We start from the raw sequence: 6,818 nt of genomic DNA, 5'->3' as shown, positions 1-6,818 counted from the left end.
ATGCATAAACTGTGAATGTAATGTGGTACAGGATCAATAGCAGCACTGATACTTGTTCTGGAATTACTTTTAATATTGAAAGGAAATATAATTCTTTCAAAAGCCCTACAGTTGTTACCCAATATCCCCAACCATACGGACAATTAAAGGCTCCCTTATGAAAAATATTCCTTGAAACATCCACTTATAATGTTATTTTTTTTTATTTTCGCAAAATGAAATTCCTATTAGTTCGTTCCCAAAGGAGAGAAATAATAATGCAAACTCAGCATTTTCTGTGGAGACCTGCCGAACTTGATGCGTTAAGACAGTCTCGAATTAGTTTTGATTTAAAACTACCCTCACTGAAATATGAGGAAAATTGCATCATAAAAATCCATTTCAAAAGAATTATCTCTATTTAATTACAAATAATTTGTTGTACTCATTCGACTAAATGAATTCAATTACCTCACCTAACTTTAATTCCCTTAAATGAGGTGATATTGCTTTGTGGATTCGTAGAGAAGGCTTTCCCCAAGTGATGCAGAGCAGACTAGAATTAAGCTAATATAATTACAACTAATGAAATAAGTACTTTTTAGAGGGTGTTTCAGCATTTGCTCGTGCATTGCACAGTCTCCATTTAATGAATAACTGCTCAGTTACTGTGTCTTTGTAAGTACATGTTGTCATCAAAAGGATGGCAATTGTAATGGTTGTTATGGCAACCCTGGCAGTTTTTCCTGCTATCTCAAATCCTCCAACCCACAAATGGTCTCATTTGCCCACCACTAATTCACTGAAAAGCTGCCAAATATTTCTTAAATTTCTTGCTGACAGAAAATTCCCAGCACAATGAATGGAAAATCCTGGAAGGTGTAAAACTCAATGCATTTGTTAAATGACATTCTCTAAATTTGATAACCTTGAGAAAAACATCAATGAAAATTCAATTTGACCCAATCCACTTCATTTTCTTTTGCTAAAAGTGGCCAGTATCCGTTTTCTGTCACATGTTCTTGGAGGCCTTATTTGTAACTGGGAAAGACAACAAAGGTGAATAATGCCCAGTCATACGAAGGTAACATGCCCCCGCAATGTGATCATTAATGATGCATGGTTAGCACAATGCCATTACAGCAGCAGGGACCCGGATTCGAATCCGCCGCTGTCTATAAGGAGCTTGAACGCTCTTCCCGTGTCTGCATGAGTTTTCTCTGGGTGCTCTGCTTTCCTCCCACCCTTCAAAACGTTCAAGGGTTGTAGGTTAATTGGGGGATTTGGGTGGTACGGGCTCCTGGGCCAAAAGAGCCCGTTACTGTGCTGTATGTCTGAATTTAAATTTAATCCGCAACTCTGGTGAAGAACATCGGTTAATCCCCTGAAACAGCTAAAACATATACTTGGATACTCAAAAGAAAAAATGCTGCAATTTACCAAACATTTGTTCTTATTTTTAGGAAGAATCAACAAGACTCTGCCATTCTAAAATCAGGAATACATGTACTTAGAAATTGGATTTCATTGAATTTTTGGGGCGTTAAAACATTGTTCTGCTTAGCTGTGATGCCAAATTGGGTTCCTCTAAAAAGAAAAGAAAATCACTAAATTCGTTAAAAAAAATATTTGCATTGGCTTAAGGCAGTGGTTCTCCACCTTTTTCTTTCCACTCACGTACCACTTTAAGTAATCCCTATGCCATCGGTGCTCTGTGATCACTTACAGTGGTATGTGAGTGGGAAGGGAAGGTTGAGAACCACTGCTCTGGACCAAATTTTTACTGAAATATTTTCCTTGAGAAAAATTGTCATTTCCTTTGGAGTTTTGAAACGGTGCACATAACGAGTCAATGAGGGATGATTAAAAAAGTGGTTTTCCAACTTTTTCTTCCCACCCACATACCACCTTAAGAATCCCTTACTAATTACAGAGCACTGATGGCATAGGGATTACTTAAAGTGGTATGTAAGTGGAAAGAAAAAGGTTGAGAACCACTGGTTTAAGGGTAGCTTGTATCCTGAGAGATGAACTCAGTTGAAATCCGTGAGGCTTCTAATGGGATTGCACTAATGCTGCCGCTTAGTTTTGTTTTGAACATTTTATTTAAATTTCCATACAGATATAAAGGACATTATTCATATATTTCAAATCAATTATACATGTTAAATATTATACCCTGAAATCCCCCCAACCCCTTCCCCCCCCAATAATAATTCCCAAAGAAATAGAAAAGTGGAAAAAAGAAAAGAAGATAGAAAGAAAATATAATCAAAGAAAAGAAACAAACAAACCTGGTTACCAAAATATCACCACCATTCACTCAAGTTTACCTTTGTAATATTATCCCAAGGAGTTAGTAAGGTTTTGTGAGGTTTAGAGAAAACCCTTTATAAATTAAGTATGGGCATCAAATATTCAAAAAAGTATCATATTTATTCCTTAGATTATATGTAATTTTCTCAAGAGCTTTCCAACTATGTCTTTCCGCATGCCATCATTCCATACCTCGATGTGAATCTGATTTCCATGTCATTCCTATACATTTTTTTGCAACTGCTAATGCAATTTTCACAATTTCTTTTCGAAAAAAAGATTCCATTTCAATTTTGTCCTTATCGCTGAAATATTACCCAATAAAAAGAGCATTGGATCTCGTGGAAATGGCTACATAAAGTGGTATGTAAGTGGAAAGAAAAAGGTGCCAGCCTTGAGAGGTAGATAGTCCGTGGCACCACAGACATCCAGCCTGTCATGGAGGAGGCAGGAAGCTGCCAAGGACAAGCAGTGAACTCCTCAGTATCATGGCAAAGGAACGTGCTTTGCTCATGGATTCTCTACGAATCCACAAACTCCTTTGCACATGGAAGCTGGAAAACCTGCCAGAGCTACCAAATAGGAACTAGATTTATCCACACGTTTGCAATGAGGGAAGCGCTCAAAGACAATTCCTCCATCCAAACCCAACTAATCCCACTCTCCACACTCGTCCCACCAGTGAGCCTAACTCTCCATTCCCCATGTAGAGGTTAAACTGTCAAACCTAGATCATGAGAAGACTATTCAAGTGTCTTTCTTCATCTCCATTTTGAACCATAGAACATCACAACACAATAGGCCCTTCAGCCCTTCTAGTCTGTGCCAATTATTCTGCCTAGTCCCACTGACCTGCAACCAGTCCATAACCCCCCACCCCCCCATATCCCTCCCTTCCATGTACCTTCCAAATTTTTCTTAAATGTTAAAATTGAGAAGCATTCACCACTTTGGCTGACAGCTCATTCCACACTCCTACTGTATCAAGTCATCTTTATCATTCATACCATGCTCCCGCAGTAAAGATGAGATAGCATTTCTCCAGGACCATGGAGCATATTTACATAAATATAAGTTAGAATACAAGTTAAACATATTAAAATATTAAGATGAGTGAAGAGGTTTTCCCTAAACTTTTCCCCTGTCATCCTTAACCCATGTCATTGTCTGGTTTCTATCTCACCTACCCTCAGTGGAAAAAAGCCTATCTACATTTACTCTATCTATCCCCCACATAATTTTAAATACCTGTATCAAATCTCCCTTCATTCTTCTACGCTCCAGGGAATAATGTCCTAATCTGTTTTAATCTTTCCCGGTAACTCAGTTCCTGAAGTTCTGGCAACATCCTGGTAAATCTTCTTTGCACTCCTTCAATTTCGATTTAAACTGTGAGGAAAGGGAAGGAGCCCTGGCAAGTCCTGTGCCTGAGTGGGCCCGAGCAGAAGATTCACCTCAGAGGTTAAACAAGATCTGCCAACTAAGCCCAAACATTGTTTCACTGGGATTCCGACATGCCCTATGATTTGATCAACAGCACATATCCACCTGACTGCTCGTGCTGTGGTGTCACCGCAGAAGTGTGATGGGCAGAGCTATTGTGTGTCTTGTCTTTGCAGGGCTTCAGGAAGTGGTTCCCATCACCGCCCCCCCCCCCCCACACCCCAATCGCTATTACGAACAGGAAGAAACAAAGAAGTAGGAGAAGTCAACGAAGATCAGGAGAGCAAAACCGATGAAATAGTGCGCCACTGCGTACAGTCCATCACTGGAAGGGATGCAGAATAAGTCAGATGGACAAAGGAGAAACACAAGACATCAAGGAGGCTGCACTGACACACCAGTTTAGTGAATCTGGAGGGCTCAACTTTGGATTAACCATAGATCTACACTCCACCAGATGAAGGCTGCAAAAGTGATGCTTGCTGTTATAAGGCCCCATGAGATTGTGAATGCATTGTCGGTCCTACCTTCCAGGAGATCATGACCTTTATTTTGAAGGCCTTGTACAACAACCCCTTAAAAAAAAAGTAATCCATAAGACACAGGAGCAGAAATAGGCTATTCAGTCCATCGAGTCTGCCCTGCCATTTAATCAGGAGCTGATCTATTTTCCCACTCAACCTCACTGCCCTGCCTGCTCCCCAAAATATTTAAACATACAACACAGGAACAGCTTCTTTTGGCCCAAAGCCTGTGCCACTCAATTACACACAGTTGACCTACAACCTTGGGTACGCTTTAGAAGGGTGGGACCCAGAGGAAACCTACGCAGACATGGGGAGAGCATAGAAATTCCTTACAGAGACAGCGCTGGATTCAAACTCCGGTCGTCGGTGCGGCAACAGTGTGTTGTGATAACCGTTATGCTAACCATTCTGCCCTGGCAAATCAAGAACTGATCAATCTCTGCCTTAAATTCACCCAATGACTTGGCTTTGTTTTAAGAAGTGACCATCAGTGGTCATCTTGCTATATTTTGTTGTTCTTCAATCTTCTTCTTCTTCTTTGGCTTGGCTTCGCGGACAAAGATTTATGGAGGGGGTAAATGTCCACGTCAGCTGCAGGCTAGTTTGTGGCTGACAAGTCCGATGCGGGACAGGCAGACACGGTTGCAGCGGTTGCAGGGGTAAATTGGTTGGTTGGGGTTGGGTGTTGGGTTTTTCCTATTAATGCCCAGAAAATAAACTCATGCTCCTAGCAGATTACATCCATCATCGATGGATCTCCTGTGGCCATTAGTCTTCATCGCAATTCATGGTGGTTTGTCCTCTAATAATTTTCGAAGAGGCCTCAGGTAACCATTCCATGACAGTAACCCACACCCACCCTCTTTCTGCACATGTACTACAGGTAAGTCTCCAACTTGTCCTGACGTTTGCTGCAATATTGGGTGAGAAGGAATTTCCTCAACAACTGGCCTGCAAAACAGTTTTAGTGCAAGCTTGTTACATTCACAGGTAAGCACAACATCAAAGTGCTCCATGCATTTGAAGAGAATGCAATCTCTTCCAAATATTCCACAGAATTTCAGAATCAGAATTTATTGTCATGAACAAGTCATGAAATTTGGGGTTTGCAGCAGCGATACAGGGCAAACGTTCACATTATAACTATCTCATAAGATTACTGTAAATAATAGAAAAAATGCATGAAAAGTAAGGCAGGGTCTTTGGTTCATTGATTATTTAGGAATCTGATGGCAGCAGGGAAGAAGCAGTCCTTATGCCGTGGAGCGTTCATCTTTAGGCTCCTGTCCCTTTTTTCCTGATGGTAGCAGAGAGAAGAGGGTCTGGCGGGGGTGGTGGGAATCTTTGAGGATAGAGGCTGCTCTTTGAATTTGACACTAGATCAATCCAAAGTTGAGTACAGACTGTTATAATGTAAGGCATGCTAGAGGAAACAATGCTTTGCCTGGCATTGTATGAATGAACTAAAGGTATAGCAGTCACAGAAATACAGTACGGTATCAGGCCTTTTGGCCCACCACTGCAGTGCTTACCCACAAATATTAATCGATTTTCTCCACCCATATTCCGCTCACTTGGGGCAATTCTTAGTGGCCAGTCACCCTCCCAACATCCACAACTTTGGTATGTGACAACATAGTGCACACATCCACCCAAAATAGCAGCAATAAGAAACTTATCTGGACAAAGAAAGGAAATCCAGGGGAATTTCAGCTGGTGAGACTCACTTAAACATGTAGGTGTTGTAATAACACTAAGCAAAGCAAAGACTAAGATAAAGTGAGCCAAAAGGATCCTATTCATCCCAACCTATCTTCTGATCTTGTGCAGACACCAGGGAATAAGAAAGATGCAAACATGTATTAACTGGGTTATCAATCTTAGTAGCTTGCTGATGCATTTTTTTCATTTCACAGTTGGTCTAAAACCTGGTACAGTTAAGTACAAAACCCGACATGCCTATGCTTCTCGCTGAAGATACAGGGTACTTATTAATTTTAAAAGAACCATGTGGAAGCTACAAAAAAAAACTGACTTTGGTTGACAGAAAGACCTGAATCCCACTGGATTACAGCCAAGTGATTTTTTTTTTGTAACCTTCTACTGCTTATTAGAGGGAATCTAAGTGGTTTCCATAGCATCTGTTATTTGCCATGTTTTCATTCATTTCCCCCAGGGATGGGGCGCTCCATCACTACAAGTTTTTCCCCCTCCCCATCTGGCGAGTTAGCTAGCCTCCCAACTGATTCATTTAGCCTGACTTTGACTTAATTGGAGGTATTCCAGTTGAGCTAATAATTTGCAGTGCAAAATCTGAATCAGATCATTTATATGTCCATAATACAGTGCGCGTCTGAATTAATTTCCCCTTCCATTTACCGCCACATCAAATGACGCAATCCAGTCTAACTCTGAACCCTCATTTCTTTCCGGTTTGTGACTTGACATCAGCAGGCCCAAGGGTAGGGTCCACCTCAAGGGAGAACCAAAGCCAATCTTTCAGCAGTTAGTGTTATTTTCCTGCCAGAATCAGGTCAGTTACTTGATAGTCCC

The 6,818-nt window shown here is 40.9% G+C and overlaps 1 protein-coding gene across 8 annotated transcripts in view; it reads right to left on the bottom strand.

Moving 5' to 3' along the window:
• Positions 1-6,818, bottom strand: part of auts2a (activator of transcription and developmental regulator AUTS2 a) — a 1,173,696-nt gene that overhangs the window by 481,083 nt on the left and 685,795 nt on the right. The gene's annotated exons all lie outside the window — the stretch shown is intronic.

The sequence above is a fragment of the Narcine bancroftii genome, chromosome 14, assembly GCF_036971445.1.
Source record: "Narcine bancroftii isolate sNarBan1 chromosome 14, sNarBan1.hap1, whole genome shotgun sequence".
NCBI classification, from domain to species: Eukaryota; Metazoa; Chordata; class Chondrichthyes; order Torpediniformes; family Narcinidae; genus Narcine; species Narcine bancroftii.
This window is presented reverse-complemented; position numbering and strand designations above follow the sequence as displayed.